Below are 23997 nucleotides of genomic sequence, written 5' to 3' on the forward strand. Positions count from 1 at the left end.
GAACTCATCACAAGCAAATACAACTGCTAAGAATTCTTTTTCAATAGTAGCATTATTTCTTTGAGCATTGTCTAGAGTCTTACTAGCATATTGAATAGCATTTAATTGTTAGAAATATGCCCTAGAGGCAATAATAAATTGGTTATTATTATATTTCCTTGTTCATGATAATCGTTTATTATCCATGCTAAAATTGTATTGATAGGGAACTCAGATACATGTGTGGATACATAGACAACACCATGTCCCTAGTAAGCCTCTAGTTGACTAGCTCGTTGATCAATAGATGGTTACAGTTTCCTGACCATGGACATTGGATGTCGTTGATAACGGGATCACATCATTAGGAGAATGATGTGATGGACAAGACCCAATCCTAAGCCTAGCACAAGATCGTGTAGTTCGTTTGCAAAGAGCTTTTCTAATGTCAAGTATCATTTCCTTAGACCATGAGATTGTGCAACTCCCGGATACCGTAGGAATGCTTTGGGTGTACCAAACGTCACAACCTAACTGGGTGGCTATAAAGGTGCACTACAGGTATCTCCGAAAGTGTCTGTTGGGTTGGCACGAATCGAGACTGGGATTTGTCACTCCGTGTGAATGGAGAGGTATCTCTGGGCCCACTCGGTAGGACATCATCATAATGTGCACAATGTGACCAAGGAGTTGATCACGGGATGATGTGTTACGGAACGAGTAAAGAGACTTGCCGGTAACGAGATTGAACAAGGTATCGGGATACCGACGATCGAATCTCGGGCAAGTACTATACCGGTAGACAAAGGGAATTGTATACGGGATTGATTGAATCCTTGACATCATGGTTCATCCGATGAGATCATCGTGGAACATGTGGGAGCCAACATGGGTATCCAGATCCCGCTGTTGGTTATTGGCCGGAGAACATCTCGGTCATGTCTGCATGGTTCCCGAACCCGTAGGGTCTACACACTTAAGGTTCGATGACGCTAGGGTTATAGGGAATAGATATACGTGGTTACCGAATGTTGTTCGGAGTCCCGGATGAGATCCCGGACGTCACGAGGAGTTCCGGAATGGTCCAGAGGTAAAGATTTATATATGGGAAGTCCTGTTTTGGTCACCGGAAAAGTTTCGGGTGCTATCGATAACGTACCGGGACCACCGGGAGGGTCCCGGGGGTCCACCAGGTGGGGCCACCGGCCCCAGAGGGCTGCGTGGGCCAAGTGTGGGAAGGGACCAGCCCCTAGGTGGGCTGGTGCCCCTCCCACAAGGGGCCCAAGGCGCAGGGAAAGGGGAAGGGGGAAACCCTAGGCTCAGATGGGCCTAAGGCCCACCTAGTGGTGCGCCCCCCTCTCTCCCCCTTGGCCGCCCCTCCAAGTCCCATCTAGGGCTGGCCGCACCCCTTGTGGGGGAACCCTAGATGGGGGCGCAGCCCCTCCCCCTCCCCTATATATAGTGGGGGTTTTGGGGCTGCCATGGCGATGAGTCTTCCTGTCTCTTTGGCGCAGCCCTACCCCTCTCCCTCCTTGTCTCTCGCAGTGCTTGGCGAAGCCCTGCTGGAGTGCCACGCTCCTCCATCACCACCATGCCGTTGTGCTGCTGCTGGACGGAGTCTTCCCCAACCTCTCCCTCTCTCCTTGCTGGATCAAGGCGTGGGAGACATCACTGGGCTGCACGTGTGTTGAACGCGGAGGCGCCGTGGTTCGACGCTTAGATCGGAATGAACCGCGATCTGAATCGCTACGAGTACGACTCCTTCATCCGCGTTCTTGCAACGCTTCCGCATCGCGATATTCAAGGGTATGAAGATGCACTCCCCTTCCCCTCGGTGCTAGATTACTCCATAGATTGATCTTCATGATGCGTAGAAAATTTTGAATTTCTGCTACGTTCCCCAACAGTGGCATCATGAGCTAGGTCTATGCGTAGTTTCTATGCACGAGTAGAACACAAATTAGTTGTGGGCGTCGATTTTGTCAATTTACTTGCCGTTACTAGTCTTATCTTGATTCGGCGGCATCGTGGGATGAAGCGGCCCGGACCGACCTTACACGTACACTTACGTGAGACAGGTTCCACCGACTGACATGCACTAGTTGCATAAGGTGGCTAGCGGGTGTCTGTCTCTCCCACTTTAGTCGGATCGGATTCGATGAAAAGGGTCCTTATGAAGGGTAAATAGAAATTGGCATATCACGTTGTGGCTTTTGCGTAGGTAAGAAACGTTCTTGCTAGAATCCCATAGCAGCCACGTAAAACATGCAACAACAATTAGAGGACGTCTAACTTGTTTTTGCAGGGTATGCTATGTGATGTGATATGGCCAAAAGGATGTGATGAATGATATATGTGATATATGAGATTGATCATGTTCTTGTAATAGAAATCACGACTTGCATGTCGATGAGTATGACAACCGGCAGGAGCCATAGGAGTTGTCTTAATTTATTGTATGACCTGCGTGTCAATGAAAACGCCATGTAATTACTTTACTTTATTGCTAACCGTTAGCCATAGTAGTAGAAGTAATAGTTGGCGAGACAACTTCATGAAGACACGATGATGGAGATCATGATGATGGAGATCATGGTGTCATGCCGGTGACGAAGGTGATCATGCCGCGCCTCGAAGATGGAGATCAAAGGCGCAAGATGATATTGGCCATATCACGTCACTTTATGATTTGCATGTGATGTTTGTCATGTTTACATCTTATTTGCTTAGAACGACGGTAGCATAAATAAGATGACCCCTCACTAAAATTTCAAGAGACGTGTTCCCCCTAACTATGCACCGTTGCGAAGGTTCGTTGTTTCGAAGCACCAAGTGATGATCGGGTGTGATAGATTCTAACGTTCGAATACAACGGGTGTTGACGAGCCTAGCATGTACAGACATGGCCTCGGAACACATGCGAAACACTTAGGTTGACTTGACGAGCCTAGCATGTACAGACATGGCCTTGGAACACAAGAGATCGAAAGGTCGAACATGAGTCGTATAGTAGATGCGATCAACATGGAGATGTTCACCGATGATGACTAGTCCGTCTCACGTGATGATCGGACACGGCCTAGTTTGACTCGGATCATGTATCACTTAGGTGACTAGAGGGATGTCTATCTGAGTGGGAGTTCATTAAATAATCAGATGAACTTAATTATCATGAACATAGTCAAAAGGTCTTTGCAAATTATGTCATAGCTTACGCTTCAGTTCTACTGTTTAAGATATGTTCCTAGAGAAAATTTAGTTGAAAGTTGATAGTAGCAATTATGCGGACTGGGTCCGTAAACTGAGGATTGTCCTCATTGCTGCATAGAAGGCTTATGTCCTTAATGCACCGCTCGGTGTACTGAACCTCGAGCGTCGTCTGTAGATGTTACGAAACATCTGACATACACGTTTTGATGACTACGTGATAGTTCAGTGTGTGATGCTAACGGTTTAAAATTGTGGCGACGAGACGGTTTTGAAACGTCGCAGAACATATGAGATGTTCCAAAGACTAAAATTGGGATTTCAGACTAATGCCCACGTCAAGAGGTATGAGACCTCTGACAAGTTTCTTAAGCCTGCAAACTAAGGGAGAAAAGCTCAATCGTTGAACATGTGCTCAGATTGTCTGAGTGCTACAATCACTTAAATCGAATGGGAGTTAATCTTCCAGATGAGATAGTGGTGGTTCTCCATAGTCATTGCCACCAAGCTATTAGAGCTTCGTGATGAACTATAACATATCAGGGATAGACATGATGATCCTTGAGCAACTCGCGATGTTTGACACCGCGAAAGTAGAAATCAAGAAGGAGCATCAATTGTTGATGGTTAGTAAAACCACTAGTTTCTAGAAGGGCAAGGGCAAAAGGGATACTTCATGAAACAGCAAATCATTTGCTGCTCTAGTGAAGAATCCCAAGGTTGAACCCAAACCCGAGACTAAGTGCTTCTGTAATGAGGGGAACAGTCACTGAAGTAGAACTACCCTAGATACTTGATAGATGAGAAGGCAGGCAAGGTCGACAGAAGTATATTGGATATACAATATATGAATGTGCACTTTACTAGTACTCCTAGTACCACCAGGGTATTAGATACCAGTTCGGTTGCTAAGTGTTAGTAACTCGAAATAAAAGCTGCGGAATAAACAGAGACTAGCTAAAGGTGAGATGACGATATGTGTTGGAAGTGTTTCCAAGGTTGATGTGATCAAGCATCGCATGCTCCCTCTACCATCGAGATTGGTGTTAAACCTAAATAATTGTTATTTGGTGTTTGCGTTGAGCATAAACATGATTGGATTATGTTTATCGCAATACGGTTATTCATTTAAGGAGAATAATGGTTACGCTGTTTATTTGAATAATACCTTCAATGGTCTTGCACCTAAAATGAATCTCGATCGCAGTGATACACATGTTCGTGCCAAAAGATATAAAATAGTAATGATAGTACCACATACTTGTGGCACTGCCATTTGAGTCATATTGGTATAGAACGCATGAAGAAGCTCCATGTAGATGGATCTTTGGACTCACTCGTTTTGAAAAGATTGAGACATGCGAACCATGTCTATTGGTATATATGCATGAAGAAACTCCATGCAGACGGATCGTTTGGACTCACTTGATTTTGAATCACTTGAGACATGCAAATCATACCACATGGGCAAGATGACTGGAAGGCCTCGTTTTCAGTAAGATGGAACAAGAGAGCAACTTGTTGGAAGTAATACATTTGATGTGTGCAGTCCAATGAGTGCTGAGGCATGCAGTGGATATCGATATGTTCTTACTTCACAGATGATTTGAGTAGATGCTGAGAATATTTACTTGATGAAACACAAGTCTGAATTACTGAAAGGTTCAAGTAATTTCAGAGTGAAGTTGAAGATCGTCGTGACAAGAGGATAAAATTTCTATGATATGATCATAGAGATATCTAAGTTACGAGTTTGGCACACAATTAAGACATTGTGAAAAGTGTTTCACAATTAATACCGCCTGGAACACCACAATGTGATGGTGTGTCCGAACATCATAACTGCACCCTATTGGATATGGTGCATACCATGATGTCTCTTTACCACTATCGTTTATGGGTTAGGCATTAGAGACAACCGCATTCACTTTAAATAGGGCACCACGCAATTCCGTTGAGATGACACCGTTTAGAGAAACCTAAGTTGTCGTTTCTTAAAAGTTTGGGGCTGCGATGCTTATGTGAAAAAGCTTCAGGCTGATAAGCTCGAACCCAAAGCGGATAAATGCATCTTCATAGAATACCCAAAACAGTTGGGTATACCTCCTGTTTCAGATCTGGAAGTAAACAGGTCCTTCCTCGAGAAAAAGTTTCTCTCGAAAGAATTGAGTGGGAGGATGGTGGAGACTTGATGAGGTTATTGAACCATGACTTCAACTAGTGTGTAGCAGGGCACAGGAAGTTGTTCCTGTGGCACCTACACCAATTGAAGTGGAAGCTTATGATAGTGATCATGAAACTTCGGATCAAGTCACTACCAAACCTCGTAGGTCGATAAGGATGCGTACTACTTCAGAGTGGTACGTAATCCTGTCTTGGAAGTCATGTTGCTAGACAACAATGAACCTACGAGCTATGGAGAAGCAATGGTGGGCCCGGATTTCGACGAATGGCTCGAGGCCATGAAATCCGAGAGAGGGTCCATGTATAAAACCAAAGTATAGACTTTGGAAGAAATACTTGATGGTCGTAAGGCTGTTGGGTGCAGATGGATTTTAAAAGGAATACAGACAATGATGGTAAGTGTCACCATTAAGAAAGCCCGGCTTGTCGTTAAGATGTTTTCCGACAAGTTCAAGGAGTTGACTACGATGAGAATTTCTCACTCGTAGCGATGCTAAGAGTCTGTTGGAATTATATTAGCAGTTACTGCATTATTTTTGAAATCTTGCAGATAGGATGTCAAAAAACCATTGTTTCCTCGACGATTTTCTTGAGGAAAGGTTGTATGTGATACAACCAGAAGGTTTTGTCAATCCTGAAAGCTGCTAACAAGTATGCAAAGCTCCAGCAATCCTTCTAAGGACTGGAGTAAGCATCTCGGAGTTGGAATGTACGCTTTGATGAGATGATCAAAGATTTTGGGTTTATACAAAGTTTATGAGAAACTTGTATTTCCAAAGAAGTGAGTGGGAGCACTATAGAATTTCTGATGAGTATATGTTGTTGACATATTGTTGATCAGAGATGATGTAGAATTTCTGGAAAGCATCCAGGGTTATTTGAAAAGTGTTTTAATGGAAACCTGGATTAAGCTACTTGAACATTGAGCATCAAGATCTATAAGGATAGATCAAAAACGCTTAATAGTACTTTCAAATGAATACATACCGTGACAAGATTTTGAAGGAGTTCAAAATAGACCAGCAAAGAAGGAGTTCTTCGCTGTGTTACAAGGTGTGAGTATTGAGTAAGACTCAAGACCTGACCACGGCAGAAGAGAGAGAAAGGACGAAGGTCGTCCCCTATGCTTTAGACGTAGGCTCTACAGTATGCTATGCTGTGTACCACACATGAAGTGTGCCTTGCCATGAGTTAGTCAAGGGGTAAAATAGTGATCCGGGAATGGATCACATGACAGCGGTCGAACTTATCCTTAGTATCTAGTGGACTAAGGAATTTTCTCGATTATGGAGGTGGAAAAGGAGTTCGTCGTAAAGGGTTACGTCGATGCAAACTTTGACACTAATCCGGATGACTCTGAGTAGTAAACCGGATTCGTATAGTAGAGCAGTTGTTTGAATAGCTCCAAGTAGCACGTGGTAGCTACATCTACAAGATGACATAGATATTCGTAAAGCACACACGGATCTGAAAGGTTCAGACCCGTTGACTAATAACCTCTCTCACAAGCGAGATATGAACAAACCCCATGGTGTTGGATTCATTACATTCACATGGTGATATGAACTAGATTATTGACTCTAGTAAACTCTTGGGTATTAATCACATGGCGATGTGAACTAGATTATTGACTCTAGTGCAAGTGGGAGACTGTTAGAAATATGCCCTAGAGGCAATAATAAATTGGTTATTATTATATTTCCTTGTTCATGATAATCGTTTATTATCCATGCTAAAATTGTATTGATAGGAAACTCAGATACATGTGTGGATACATAGACAACACCATGTCCCTAGTAAGCCTCTAGTTGACTAGCTCGTTGATCAATAGATGGTTACGGTTTCCTGACCATGGACATTGGATGTCGTTGATAACGGGATCACATCATTAGGAGAATGATGTGATGGACAAGACCCAATCCTAAGCCTAGCACAAGATCGTGTAGTTCGTTTGCTAAGAGCTTTTCTAATGTCAAGTATCATTTCCTTAGACCATGAGATTGTGCAACTCCCGGATACCGTAGGAATGCTTTGGGTGTACCAAACGTCACAACGTAACTGGGTGGCTATAAAGGTGCACTACAGGTATCTCCGAAAGTGTCTGTTGGGTTGGCACGAATCGAGACTGGGATTTGTCACTCCGTGTGAATGGAGAGGTATCTCTGGGCCCACTCGGTAGGACATCATCATAATGTGCACAATGTGACCAAGGAGTTGATCACGGGATGATGTGTTACGGAACGAGTAAAGAGACTTGCCGGTAACGAGATTGAACAAGGTATCGGGATACCGACGATCGAATCTCGGGCAAGTACTATACCGGTAGACAAAGGGAATTGTATACGGGGTTGATTGAATCCTTGACATCGTGGTTCATCCGATGAGATCATCGTGGAACATGTGGGAGCCAACATGGGTATCCAGATCCCGCTGTTGGTTATTGGCCGGAGAACATCTCGGTCATGTCTGCATGGTTCCCGAACCCGTAGGGTCTACACACTTAAGGTTCGATGACGCTAGGGTTATAGGGAATAGATATACGTGGTTACCGAATGTTGTTCGGAGTCCCGGATGAGATCCCGGACATCACGAGGAGTTCCAGAATGGTCCGGAGGTAAAGATTTATATATGGGAAGTCCTGTTTTGGTCACCGGAAAAGTTTCGGGTGCTATCGGTAACGTACCGGGACCACCGGGAGGGTCCCGGGGGTCCACCAGGTGGGGCCACCGGCCCCAGAGGGCTGCGTGGGCCAAGTGTGGGAAGGGACCAGCCCCTAGGTGGGCTGGTGCCCCTCCCACAAGGGGCCCAAGGCGCAAGGAAAGGGGAAGGGGGAAACCCTAGGCTCAGATGGGCCTAAGGCCCACCTAGTGGTGCGCCCCCTCTCTCCCCCCTTGGCCGCCCCTCCAAGTCCCATCTAGGTCTGGCCGCACCCCTTGGGGGGAACCCTAGATGGGGGCGCAGCCCCTCCCCCTCCCCTATATATAGTGGGGGTTTTGGGGCTGCCATGGCGATGAGTCTTCCTGTCTCTTTGGCGCAGCCCTACCCCTCTCCCTCCTCGTCTCTCGCACTGCTTGGCGAAGCCCTGCTGGAGTGCCACACTCCTCCATCACCACCATGACGTTGTGCTGCTGCTGGACGGAGTCTTCCCCAACCTCTCCCTCTCTCCTTGCTGGATCAAGGCGTGGGAGACGTCACCGGGCTGCATGTGTGTTGAACGCGGAGGCGCCGTGGTTCGGCGCTTAGATCGGAATCAACCACGATCTGAATCGCTATGAGTACGACTCCTTCATCCGCGTTCTTGCAACGCTTCCGCATCGCGATCTTCAAGGTTATGAAGATGCACTCCCCTTCCCCTCGGTGCTAGATTACTCCATAGATTGATCTTGGTGATGCGTAGAAAATTTTGAATTTCTGCTACGTTCCCCAACATTAATTTCTTATCAACTCTTTGCCCTAGAACAGCACCTACAGCATAATCACTAGCATCACACATAATTTCAAAGGGTAAATTCCAATCAGGTGGCTGAACAATAGATGCAGAGATCAATGCTTTCTTAAGTATTTCAAACACTTCTACACAATCATCATCAAAGACAAATGGTATATCTTTTTGTAATAAATTAGTCAAAGGCCAAGAAATTTTTGAGAAGTCCTTAATGAACCTCCTATAAAAACCGGCGTGACCCAAGAAACTTCTTATACCTTTGATGTCCTTGGGGCATGGCATCTTCTCAATAGCATCAACTTTAGCTTTATCAACTTCAATACCTCTTTCAGAAACTTTATGCCCCAAGACAATACCTTCATTAACCATAAAGTGGCACTTTTCCCAATTCAAGACAAGATTAGTTTCTTCACATCTCTGCAAAACTCGATCAAGGTTGCTCAAGGAATCATCAAAAGAGGATCCATAAACGGAGAAGTCGTCCATGAAAACCTCACAAATCTTTTCACAAAAGTCAGAGAATATAGCCATCATGCATCTTTGAAAGGTAGCAGGTGCATTACATAAACCAAAAGGCATACGTCTATAAGCAAAAGTACCAAAAGGGCAAGTAAAAGTAGTTTTAGATTGATCGTTGGCTGACACAGGTATTTGAGAGAAACCAGAATAACCATCTAGAAAGCAAAAATGTGTATGTTTGGATAGTCTTTCTAGCATTTGATCGATAAAAGGTAAGGGGTAATGATCTTTCTTAGTAGCTTTATTTAATTTGCGGAAATCAATTACCATCCTATAACCTGTAATAATTCTTTGTGGAATCAATTCATCTTTATCATTAGGAACGACGGTAATACCTCCCTTCTTAGGGACACAATGGACAGGACTTACCCACTGACTATCAGCAACGGGATAAATTATACCTGCCTCAAGGAGCTTTAGTATTTCTTTTCTTACCACTTCTTTCATCTTAGGATTCAGCCTTCATTGATGATCACGAACCGGTTTGGCATCTTCTTCCAAATTTATTTTATGTTGACATAGAGTGGGACTAATGCCCTTAAGATCATCAAGAGTATATCCAATAGCAGCACGATGCTTATTCAGAGTTTTCAATAGTCTTTCTTCTTCATGCTTTGAAAGGTTAGCACTAATAATAACATGATATATCTTTTTCTCATCAAGATAAGCATATTTGAGAGTATCAGGTAAAGGTTTGAGCTCAAACACGGGATCACCCTTGGGTGGAGGAGGATCCCCTAGGATTTCAACAGGCAAATTGTGTTTCAGGATAGGTTCCTGTTTAAAGAATACTTCATCTATTTCCCTTCTTTCATTCATAAACATATCATTTTCATGGTCTAGCAAATATTGTTCTAAAGGATCACTAGGAGGCACGGCAATAGAAGCAAGACCAATAATTTCATCCTTACTAGGTAATTCTTCTTCACGATGTTGTCTACTAAATTTAGAGAAAATAAACTCGCGAGACATATCACCCAAGCCAATAGTAACAACACTCTTTTCGCAGTCTATCCTAGCATTAACTGTGTTCGAGAAGGGTCTACCAAATATAATGGGACAAAAGCTATCTTGTGGGGAACCAAGAACAAGAAAATCAGCAGGATATTTAGTTTTCCCACACAAGACTTCAACATCTCTAACAATTCCAATGGGTGATATTGTATCCCTATTAGCAAGTTTGATGGTAACATCAATACCTTCTATCTCAGCAGGTGCAATTTCATGCATAATTTCTTTGTATAAGTCATGGGGTATAGCACTAGCACTAGCACCCATATCACATAAGCCGTGATAACAATGATCTCCTATTTTAACAGAAATAACAGGCATGCCTACCACAGGTCTATGTTTATCTTTAGCACAAGGTTTGGCAATTCTAGCAGTTTCACCGCAGAAATAAATCACATGCCCATCAATATTATCAGCCAAGAGATCTTTAACAATAGCAATATTAGGTTCAACTTTGATTTGCTCAGGAGGTGTATAAGTTCTAATATTGCTTTTACGAACCACAGTTGAAGCTTTAGCATGATCCTTTATCCTAACAAGGAAAGGTGGTTTCTCAACATAAGAAGTAGGAACAACAGGATCATTATAAGTGAGTCTTTTCTTCAGCTTTAATAGGTGCAGCTACTTTTACTTCTATGGGAGGATGATATTTAAACCACTTCTCCTTGGGGAGATCAACATAAGTAGCAAAAGATTCACAGAAAGAAGCTACTATCTCAGAGTCAAGTCCATATTTAGTGCTAAATTTACGGAAAACAACGGTATCCATAAAAGATTTAACACAATCAAACTTAGGTGTCATACCTGACTCCTTACCTTCGTCGAGATCCCAATCTTTAGAGTTGCGTTTAATTCTATCCAATAAATTTCATTTGAATTCAATAGTCTTCATCATAAAAGAGCCAGCACAAGAAGTAGAGCATGGTGCGATAGTTATCAGAAAGCCGAGCATAAAAACTTTGGATAATTATTTCTCTTGAGAGCTCATGATTGGGGCATGTATATAACATTGATTTAAGCCTCCCCCAAGCTTGAGCGATGCTTTCTCCTTCGCGAGGCCAAAAATTATATATATAATTGCGATCACGATGAACAAGATGCATAGGATAAAATTTCTGATGAAATTCCAATTTCAATCGTTTGTAGTTCCATGACCCCGTATCATCACATAGCCTATACCATGTCGATGCATCTCCCTTCAAAGATAAAGGGAATACCTTATTCTTAACAACATCATCGGGTATACCTGCAAGCTTAAATAATCCACAAACTTCATCCACATATATTAGGTGCTCATCAGGATGCTTTGTTCCATCTCCTGCAAAAGGATTAGCTAGCAGTTTTTCTAACATACCCGAAGGAACTTCAAAGGGAACATTTTCATTTTCAGTAGGTTCAGTAGGTTGAGGAGCAACTCTTTGCTCTACTGGTCGGGGTGAAGATACCCCGAACAAGCCCCTCGGAGGATTACTTTCCATAGTAACAAGTGACGGTAAATTTCAGCACACTATATAAATTTTTCCTTACCAAATTCCACCTACCAAAGGCACTTCACTCCCCGGCAACGGCGCCAGAAAAGAGTCTTGATGACCCACAAGTATAGGGGATCTACCGTAGTCCTTTCGATAAGTAAGAGTGTCGAACCCAACGAGGAGCAGAAGGAAATGATAAGCGGTTTTCAGCAAGGTATTCTCTGCAAGTACTGAAATAAGTGGTAACAGATAGTTTTGTGATAGGATAATTTGTAACGAGCAACAAGTAACAAAAGTAAATAAAGTGCAGCAAGGTGGCCCAATCCTTTTTGTAGCAAAGGACAAGCCTGGACAAACTCTTATATAGAGAAAAGCACTCCCGAGGACACATGGGAATTATCGTCAAGCTAGTTTTCATCACGTTCATATGATTCGCGTTCGGTACTTTGATAATTTGATATGTGGGTGGACCGGTGCTTGGGTGCTGTTCTTACTTGAACAAGCATCCCACTTATGATTAACCTCTATTGCAAGCATCCGCAACTACAACAAAAGTATTAAGGTAAACCTAACCATAGCATGAAACATATGGATCCAAATCAGCCCCTTACGAAGCAACGCATAAACTAGGGTTTAAGCTTCTGTCACTCTAGCAACCCATCATCTACTTATTACTTCCCAATGCCTTCCTCTAGGCCCAAATAATGGTGAAGTGTTATGTAGTCGACGTTCACATAACACCACTAGAGGATAGACAACATACATCTCATCAAAATATCGAACGAATACCAAATTCACATGACTACTAATAGCAAGACTTCTCCCATGTCCTCGGGAACAAACGTAACTACTCACAAAGCATAATCATGTTCATAATCAGAGGGGTATTAATATGCATAAAGGATCTGAACATATGATCTTCCACCAAATAAACCAACTAGCATCAACTACAAGGAGTAATCAACACTACTAGCAACCTACTAGTACCAATCCCGGACTTGGAGACAAGAATTGGATACAAGAGATGAACTAGGGTTTTGAGAGGAGATGGTGCTGGTGAAGATGTTGATGGAGATTGCCCTCTCCCGATGAGAGGAGCGTTGGTGATGACGATGGCGATGATTTCCCCCTCCCGGAGGGAAGTGTCCCCGGCAGAACAGCTCTGCCGGAGCCCTAGATTGGTTCCGCCAAGGTTCCGCCTCGTGGCGGCGGAGTCTCGTCCCGAAAGGTTGCTTATGATTTTTTCCTTGACGAAAGACTTCATATAGCAGAAGATGGCCACCGGAAAGCCAACAGGGGGCCCACGAGGCAGGGGGCGCGCCCTGGGGGGTAGGGCGCGCCCCCCACCCTCATGGCCAGGTGGGGCCCCCTCTGACGTACTTATTCCGCTCAATATTTTTTATTATTTCCAAAAATGACTTTCGTGGAGTTTCAGGACTTTTGGAGTTGTGCAGAATAGGTCTCTAATATTTGCTCCTTTTCCAGCCCAGAATTCCAGCTGCCGGCATTCTCCCTCCTTATGTAAACCTTGTAAAATAAGAGAGAATAGGCATAAGTATTGTGACATAATGTGTAATAACAGCCCATCATGCAATAAATATTGATATAAAAGCATGATGCAAAATGGACGTATCATCGTCGTACCGTCTTGAAAAAGAGTCGTAGTAGACTCGGCATCGTCAATGCCACAAAGAGGGATGGCGGTGAAGTCGAACTTGGGGACGTCATCTTGGAGCTCGTCGGGCCTGGACGTCTCGGTGGTACTAGCCTCATGCTCGCCGTGTTGGAGCGTGTCGTCGCGAAGTGTGCTTGGGGCCGAGTAGACTTGGCCTTCATGAGTTCTTGCTTCGCCTTGAGAGCACCAACGTACATGTAGTCGAGGGACTCGTAGTTGTTGGTGAAGATAGGCTTGGCGATGCTATTGTTCAATCCCATCATGAAGTAGAACTTCATCCAAATGGGGTCATCCACACGGGCTCGTGGCAAGGATTTCTTCATGTTCTTGAAGTACTCGTCGAGGGACTTGGATCCTTGTATGGTGTTCTCTAATTGGCGTTGAATATGTTCCGTGTAGGTGGAAGGCACAAATTCTCGCCGCATCATTTTCTTCGTCTTGGACCAACTCATGTTGAAGCTCGTCGAAGGTGTGTGAAGCCACCAAATCAACGTGTAGTCATGGAAGGTACTTGTGGCACACTTCACTTGATCTTCGGAGGGGACTTGGTGTAGCTTGAGGTAGTCGTCCATCTTGCGCTCCCACTTGAGGTACTCTTCGGGGTCATTAGTCCCAAAGAATAGAATCTCATTGGTGTTAGCGAAGTAGAAGTAGCTCGTGGAAGTAGTGGACTTCAGCTTGTGGAGTAGGCGAAGATGGCGTACGTCCGAAGGCGAAGATGCCTTGAAGTCACTTGGCAAAGATGGCAAGGTAGATGGTGAAGTCGTAGAGCGGTGGTTCGTGTTGAGCTCTTGACCTTCACGTTCTCGTTGGTGATGGTGTCGACGCCGATGAGACCTTGCCGAAGATGGTAGCTCGATAGTCTTTGCACTTGAGCGTCTTCTCGAAGATGAGGAAGACACCTTGCGGTTGTTGATGAGGACCTTGAGCTCCTCCATGTGCTTGTCCATCTTGGCATCGATGAATGTATTCATGGCATCAAACTCGTCGTCGTCGTTGTAGACCAGAGGTGATGTGCTTTGCCTATCCATCACAAGACTCGAGCAAAGGTGAGTAGGAAATGAGATAAACAATACCAAGCTACCTTTTCCCAAAGTTGAGGATGTATCCCGTATCACTCAATGTGAAATGAAAGAATAATGGAATTGGTACCGAGCTTGTGAAGGAAATATGCCCTAGAGGCAATAATAAAGTTCTTATTTATATTTCCTTATATCATGATAAATGTTTATTATTCATGCTAGAATTGTATTAACCGGAAACTTAGTACATGTGTGAATACATATACAAACAGAGTGTCCCTAGTATGCCTCTACTTAACGAGCTCGTTAATCAAAGATGGTTAAGTTTCCTAACCATAGACATGTGTTGTCATTTGATGAATGGAATCACATCATTAGAGAATGATGTGATGGACAAGACCCATTCGTTAGCTTAGCATAATGATCGTTTAGTTTTATTGCTATTGCTTTCTTCATGACTTATACACGTTCCTCTGACTATGAGATTATGAAACTCCCGAAAACCGGAGGAACACCTTGTGTGCTATCAAACATCACAACGTAACTGGGTGATTATAAAGATGCTCTAAAGGTGTCTCCGAAGGTGTTTGTTGGGTTGGCATAGATCGAGAATAGGATTTTTCACTTCGTGTATCGAAGAGCTATCTCTGGGCCCTCTCGGTAATGCACATCACTATAAGCCTTGCAAGCAATGTGACTAATGAGTTAGTTGTGGTATGATGCATTACGGAACGAGTAAAGAGACTTGCCAGTAACGAGATTGAAATAGGTACGATGATACCGACGATCGAATCTCGGGCAAGTAACATATCGATGACAAAGGGAACAACGTATGTTGTTATGCGGTTTGACCGATAAAGATCTTCGTAGAATATGTAGGAGCTAATATGAGCATCCAGGTTCCGATATTGGTTATTGACTGGAGATGTGTCTCGGTCAGGTCTACATAGTTCTCGAACCCATAGGGTCCGCACGCTTAACGTTCGATGACGATTTGTATTATGAGTTATGTGATTTGATGACCGAAGATTGTTCGGAGTCCCGGATGAGATCACGGACATGACGAGGAGTCTCAAAATGGTCGAGAGATAAAGATCAATATATTGGAAGGTTATATTCGGACACCGGAATGGTTCCAAAGTGAATCGGGTATTTTACGGAGTGCCGGGAGGTTACCGGAACCCCCCGGGGAAGTATTCGGCCTTAATGGGCTTTAGTGGAAAGGAGAGAAGGGACACAAGGGGAGGCCGCCCCCCCCCATGGAAAGTCCGAATTGGACTAGGGAGGGGGCGGCGCCCCCCTCTTTCCTTCTCCCTCTCCTCCTCCTTCCCTCTCTCCCCCTCTTGGAAAAGGAAGGGGACTCCAACTAGGATTGGGAATCCTAGTTGGACTCCCCTATGGCGCGCGCCCCCTTGGCCGGCGTCCTCCTCCCCCCTCCTTTATATACGTGGGCAGGGGCACCCCAAAGCACAATAGACAATCTCTTAGCCGTGTGTGGTGCCCCCTCCACAGTTTAACACCTCGGTCATATCGTCGTAGTGCTTAGGCGAAGCCTTACGCCGATAACTTCACCATCACCGTCGCCACATCGTCGTGCTGACGGAAATCTCCCTCGTCCTCAACTGGATCAAGAGCTCGAGGGACGTCATTGTGCTGAACGTGTGGTGAACACGGAGGTGCCGTACGTTCGGTACTTGGATCGGTTGAATCGTGAAGACGTTCGACTACATCAACCGCATTACTAAACGCTTCCGCTTTCGGTCTCCCGTCTCATTGCTATGCATCTCCTAGATAGATCTTGCATGATCGTAGGAATTTTTTTTAAATACTGCGTTCCCCAACAACTTGTTCACTCACACCTAGAAAGTAAAGCTTATCGAGTGGCTTGGTTAGGACAAGTGGCACAAATTCATGCAAATTGAAGTCCAAGATATTGTAAATGTTGAGATAAATCCAAAGGACTCAAATGCAAAGCAAGTGATCACAAATATAGAGGATGGTAATAAATAAACACACACAGTGGGATAATGGGGCTTGTGCAACTATAGGAACGAGCAATACAAAATTGCCTAATGAAGACTAAGCTCATGTTGCACAAACACTAGGAGAGCACTAGCTTGATTGCACACTTGGGCACGATTCACCACTTGGCACCAACCTATATGTATGCAACAAGAATGCTTCCTATTCCATGTATCCTCATGCACAAGTATCTCTTTTCGTGCTCAACTCTCTTTTGCTTATAAGCCTATGATCTTTCTTTTCTTGCTTAAAAGATTTTTTTCCTCTTCTCTTCCTTTCCGCTTTTCTTGTTGAGCCTCAACCACAAATATGAGATAAGATCACAAGATATGCACGGGAGCAAGCAATTGCACTATATGATATATCCAATGATGCAACAATATGATATCGTATCACTAAGATGCACAAGTTTTCGCGAAGCCTGGCAATACTCGGATAGCTAGTCTCAATATGTATGAAGGTATGCGCAAAAATGGTGGGGCTATCAAGATGTAATGGCAAGGAAGGAAAAGTTTATAACGAAATGGATACCTTCGTCACACTTAACCTTTCACGAAGTCGGGGGTAACCGGCCTTGCTTCCGGTTGAAGATGGTCTCAAAGGATGGATGGTCGTCGTCGATGCGGAATGTCGTGGTGGATGTAGTCAATGGAGTTAGTCGGTACTCGTATCGCTCCACGTGGTGGTTGATGAAGAAGTAACCGTCCCTAAGTAGCTGAAACACCTTAGGAGACTCAAATCACAACTCAAACAACCACAAATGCAATAAGAACCAAAATGGGTTAGGTTGCAGAATTTTTATGTGGTGGTGCGGAAGTTATCGCGGAGGGCCTAGGCAAAGATGCCAATATGCAGAAAATTTTATGGAGTCAAATGGTGTTGTAACATATCTAGATGGATGGTGAATGTCAATAACTACTCAACGAGCTAAAGAACGTCAAAATCAGACTCCAGATGTGGAAGATATGGCCGAAACAAGAAATCAGCCAAAGCAGTTTTTGAACTAGCGGACAGTCCGGTCCTGGGTAGCAGACAGTCTAGTCTTCATCTGAAAACCTTCTGATTCGAGCGGACAGTCCGGTATTGGGGAGCGGACAGTCCGGTCTGTGAGCGATTTGCTCCTGATGCGAGTGGATAGTCCGATGCGGGCTGGTAAGGCACAAACTTGAATTTTTTGGGCGGAAATGGATGATTTCAAGCTCGAAATTGATGGGGGAAAAGAAAAATTGAGGCTAGGGAACGCCAAGGGCGGTAGATCCACTTGCCACACTAGATCCATGGATCAAAATCAACAAAAACTCACAAAAACATCAAATCACAAGAAAAAAATATTGGCTATTTTTTGGGGAAATTTTCGAAATTATGCAAGAACAAGCAAAATTAGGCTAGAAAACAGTGGGGAAGACTCTAAATTCGTGATCAACGTGGCTCTATATACCAAGATGTTGTAGGGTGAAGACCCTAAGTGAAGATCTTTCACGAATTGGAGGGGAATCCACGAAGAATGCGAAGAACACGAAGAACAAGAGGGGAAATCACAAGAGAAAAACACTCAAGAACAAGTCCAATCACACATCCACTAGACTCACAATCACATAAGATCCACAAAGGCACAAGAACAACAAAGGGAAAGAAAGAAGGTAAAGTTCATCCCAAATCCAAAGGAGATGAGGTCTTGATGATCTAGATAGATCATTCCCTAGAAGGGGTCTTGAATCCCTAGGGATCTTCTCCAATGGAGGCATTGAACTCCAATGGAGCCTTCTCTCTCAAGAGGAATCCCACAAGGGGAGATGCATGAGCTAAGCTCTAATGTCTAGATCTATTCTTAGCTTACCCTAAAATGGAGGAGAAGGAGGGATATATATATAGGTCAAAGGCAAGGAAGGGCTAAGTGAGGGCGAATGGGTAAAGTTACATGGGCCTTGCCCAAATTTGGCCCGTAGATACACTACGGATAATCCGGTACGGGGGACCGGGCAGTCCGGTGGAAACAGAAACTTTTGGGCGTCCAGAAATTATACTACCGGACTGTCTGCTTGGGGGACTAGACTGTCTGGTAGTGCAATTTCTGCACAGACCAAAACTGCTCTCTGGATGGACCGGACAGTCCGGTTGGGCGACCGGACAGTCCGGTAGTGCAAATTTTGCACCGTCTTCTTCCGTTGTCGCTTCCAAGCTTCCCTCGCGAACGGTGTAGGCATACACTTGCGCTTGCACTCCTCCTCGTCATCCGTGGTGCTCTGATGATACCTACGCATGCACACGAGAGGAGTGTCAAGTAGTATACCATCCTCGATGGGGTCAAGTGAACACGTGTAAAGGAGATGATTCACCTTTGTGTATGTGAAGTAGATGTCGCACGTGTCACTCGCCAAACGGACTCTTGACATGGTGATGTCTGTAGGATGCTCCGCATCAAATATTTTGCCTACGGAAGGGGAAGAAGAGGATGCAGTGGCGATGATTGTGAGGGCACCAGAGCCAGGAAACCGAAGCATGCCAATCGAGGTGGACTCCGGCGAGGAAGAAGAGACGGTGGTGCAGGAGAAGACCTAGACCAAGGCCACCCGCCGCTCCAATCGCCTCCAGGGTCCCCGAGGCTAAGATCTGTGCTTACTATGAGGTTCCTGATCATATGTACCGGTAGTCATGACGATGTTATGGCCGCTTCTATGGTGTTTACCCCGATTCCCTGCTCCCCTAACGCGGATCGAATTGAAACTCGAATCGAATGCGACGTAGTAGGCGAGGAGGGGGCAAATCGCTTACCGCCATTGCCGAGGATGCCAGTGAAGGTGGCCAGAGGTCGACTTGTTGTTCTCCGATCTGCTGCTGATACGTCTCCAACGTATCTAATTTTCCAAAACACTTCTGCCCTTGTTTTGGACTCTAACTTGCATGATTTGAATGGCTGTTTTTAGCAGAATTGCCATGGTGTTATTTTTGTGCAGAAATAAAAGTTCTCGGAATGACCTGAAAATCCACGGAGACACGTTTTGGAAATAATAAAAAATACTGGCGAAAGAATCAGCATCAGGGGGCCCACACCCTGTCCACGAGGGTGCAGGGCGCGCCCCCTGCCTCGTGGGCCCCCTGGGACTCCACCGACCTCAACTCCAACTCCATATATTCACGTTCAGGGAGAAAAATCAGAGAGAATGATTCATCGCGTTTTACGGTACGGAGCTGCCGCCAAGCCCTAATCTCTCTCGTGAGGGCTGATCTGGAGTCCGTTCGGGGCTCCGGAGAGGGGAATCCGTCGCCGTCGTCATCATCAACCATCCTCCATCACCAATTTCATGATGCTCACCGCCGTGCGTGAGTAATTTCAGCGTAGGCTTGCTGGACGGTGATGGGTTGGATGAGATTTATCATGTAATCGAGTTAGTTTTGTTAGGGTTTGATCCCTAGTATCCATTATGTTCTGAGATTGATGTTGCTATGACTTTGCTATGCTTAATGCTTGTCACTAGGGCCCGAGTGCCATGAGTTCAGATCTGAACCTATTATGTTTTCATGAATATATGTGAGTTCTTGATCCTATCTTGCAAGTCAATAGTCACCTACTATGTGTAATGATCCGGCAACCCCGAAGTGACTATAATCGGGACCACTCCCGGTGATGACCATAGTTTGAGGAGTTCATGTATTCACTAAGTGTTAATGCTTTGGTCCGGTACTCTATTAAAAGGAGGCCTTAATATCCCTTAGTTTCCAATAGGACCGCGCTGCCACGGGAGGGTAGGACAAAAGATGTCATGCAAGTTCTTTTCCATAAGCACGTATGACTATATTCAGAATACATGCCTACATTACATTGCTGAACTGGAGCTAGTTCTGTGTCACCCTATGTTATAACTGTTGCATGAGGAATCACATCCGACATAATTATCCATCACTGATCCATTGCCTACGAGCTTTTCACATATTGTTCTTTGCTTAGTTACTTTTCCGCTGCCACTGTTACGATTACTACAAAAACTACTATTGTTACTTTTGCCACCATTACCGTACTTCCATACTACTTTGCTACTAAATACTTTGCTGCAGATATTAAGTCTTCCAGGTGTGGTTGAATTGACAACTCAGCTGCTAATACTTGAGAATATTCTTTGGCTCCCCTTGTGTCGAATCAATAAATTTGGGTTGAATACTCTACCCTCGAAAACTGTTGCGATCCCCTATACTTGTGGGTTATCAAGACTATTTTCTAGCACCGTTGCCGGGGAGCATAGCTCTATTCTTTGAGCCACTTGGGATTTATATCTGTTGATCACTATGAGGAACTTGAAAGATAAAAAACCAAGATTTATCCCTCAACTACGAGGGGAGGTAAAAATCTGCCATCTAGCTCTGCACTTGATTCACCTTCTGTTATGAGTAAACTTGCGACACCTACTCCTACTATTGATTCTGATATGTCGCATGTTATTGATGATGCCACTTTTGCTTTGCATGATACTTATGATGAAACTACTTCTATGCTTGATAATATTGTGCCATTAGGTGAATTTCTTGATGAAAAACTTGCTAGGGTTAGAGAGAATGAAATTATTGAAACTGATAATATTGTTGAAAGTGATGATGAAGATTCTCCCCCTAGATATGAATTGCCTGATGTGCCTGAGGATTATGTTATGGATGAAGAAACTGCTAGAGACCTTTTTGCTTGCAAAGATAGATATGATCTTAAGAAACTATTAGCTAGCTGAAAGAAAAATCTCTGAATGCTAGAATGAAATATGACCCTGCTTTTGCTACTTCACCTATCTGTATCTTTGATAAGGATTATGATTTCTCTGTCGATCCTGAGTTGATTACTTTGGTTGAATCTGATCCTTTTTATGGTTATGAATTTGAAACTGTTGTGGCACATCTTACTAAATTAAATGATATAGCCACCCTATTCACTCATGAGGAAAATTTTTGTTACTACTATATCCTTAAGCTATTCCTGTTCTCGTTAAAGGGTGATGCTAAAATATGGTTTAATTCTCTTACTCCTGGTTGTGTGCGTAGTCCCTAGGATATGATTTATTACTTCTCTGCTAAATATTTCCCTGCTCATAACAAACAAGCTACTTTAAGAGAAATATATAATTTTGTGCAAATTGAAGAAGAGAGTCTCCCACAAGCTTGGGGGAGGCTTCTCCGATTACTTAATGCTTTGCCTAATCATCCTCTCAAGAAAAATGAAATACTTGATATCTTTTATAATGGACTAACCGATGCTTCCAGAGACCACCTAGATAGTTGTGCTGGTTGTGTTTTCAGGGAAAGAACTGTTGAGCAAGCTGAACTGCTATTGAATAATATATTAAGTAATGATAATGATTGGACACTTCCTGAACCAACTCCTAAGCCAACTCCGAAGAAAAGGGGTATTTTATTTCTCAGTCCTGAAGATATGCAAGAGGCAAAGAAATCTATGAAAGAAAAGGGTATTAAAGCTGAAGATGTTAAGAATTTACCACCTATTGAAGAAATACATGGTCTTGAGAACCCGACACATGTAGTAAAGGTAAATTATTTCTATAGATTTGATGAAGGAGATATTCCTCGTAATAAGTCTACTAGCCAATGCTTGGATGAGTTTGATAATTTTATTGTTAAACAAGAAAATTTTAATGCTTATGTTGGTAGACAATTGAAACGTAATGCTTATATGATTGAACACTTGAGTGATTATATGTCTAGAGTTAAAGGTGAACTTAAACTTATTAGTAAACATGCTTCTATGGTCACCACTCAGGTAGAACAAGTGCTTAAAGCTCAAGATGATTTGCTCAAGGAATTAAATGATAAGAAAAATGATAATGCTGTTAGAGTTATGACTAGAGGGGGTAAAATGACTCAGGAACCTTTGTATCCTGAGGGCCACCCTAAGAGAGTTGAGCAAGATTCTCAGAGAACTAATGTTGATACACCTAGTCCTTCTAAGTGGAAGAAAAAGAAAAATGATAGGACTTTACATGCTTCTAGTGAACCTGTTGTTGACATACCTGAGAATCCCAATGATATTTCTATTTCCGATGCTGAAACACAATCTGGTAATGAACATGAACCTAGTGATAATGTTAATGATGATGTTCATGTTGATGCTCAACCTAGCAATGACAATGATGTAGAGATTGAACCTTCTGTTGATCTTGATAACCCACAATCAAAGAATCAACGTTATGATAAGAGAGACTTCGTTGCTAGGAAGCACGGTAAAGAAAGAGAACCATGGGTTCAGAAACCCATGCCTTTTCCTCCTAAACCATCCAAGAAAAAGGATGATGAGGATTTTGAGCGCTTTGCTGAAATGATTAGACCTAACTTTTTGCGTATGCGTTTGACTGATATGCTTAAAATGAATCCTTATGCTAAATACATGAAAGATATTGTTACAAATAAAAGAAAGATACCGGAAGCTGAAATTTCCACCATGCTTGTCAATTATACTTTTAAAGGTGGAATACCTAAGAAACTAGGAGATCCAGGAGTACCAACTATACCATGCTCCATTAAAAGAAACTATGTTAAAACTGCTTTATGTGATCTTGGAGCCGGTGTTTTATGCCTCTCTTTATATCGTAGACTTGATTTGAATAAGTTGACACTTACTGAAATATCTTTGCAAATGGGCGATAAATCAACTGCTATACCTGTCGGTATTTGTGAGGATGTGCCTGTTGTGTTTGCGAACGTTACTATTTTAACGGACTTTGTTATTCTTGATATTCCCGAGGACGATAGTATGTTGATTATCCTTGGTAGACCCTTTTTGAATACTGCGGGAGCTGTTATTGATTGCAACAAAGGCAATGTCACTTTTCATGTTAATGGTAATGAGCATACGGTACATTTTCCGAGGAAACAACCTCAAGTCCACAAGTATCAATTCTATTGGAAAAACTTCAACGATCATTATTGGAGGTTTTGAATTTCCTCTTCCTACTATCAAGAAGAAATATGATATTCTTATTGTTGGGGACATACATATCCCTGTTGAGGTAACCTAGTGTTATTCGAAAATTCTCCGGTTTCATGCGATTCGGAAAGAGTTTGTTAACAAGACTTGATCAACCTTGTTAGTGGATTCCTTTTGATGAGCATGAGATGGATGAAGTTAGAAGGCACAACTCTCTATACCCTCCTTTTACTTTCTGTTATTTAGATTAAATAAAGCAAAAATAGTATTTTCTTTCTGTTTTCTGAATTATCCTTGCAATAAAAAATACCCCGAAAATAAAAGTTCTCCAAACGTCCTGAAAATGAAATATGATTTTTTGTAGAATATTTAAGAATATCTGGCACTGAGAACACACCAGGGGGCCCCACCATTTGGCCACGAGGGTGCAGGGCGCGCCCACCCCCCTGGGGCGCGCCCCCTGCCTCATGGGCCACACGTGGACCCCCTCCACTTATTCCTGCACCCACTCACTTCGTATTCCTCCAGAAAAATCCTCCCAT

This window comes from Aegilops tauschii, chromosome 7 (assembly GCF_002575655.3).
Source record: "Aegilops tauschii subsp. strangulata cultivar AL8/78 chromosome 7, Aet v6.0, whole genome shotgun sequence".
Lineage (NCBI taxonomy): Eukaryota > Viridiplantae > Streptophyta > Magnoliopsida > Poales > Poaceae > Aegilops > Aegilops tauschii.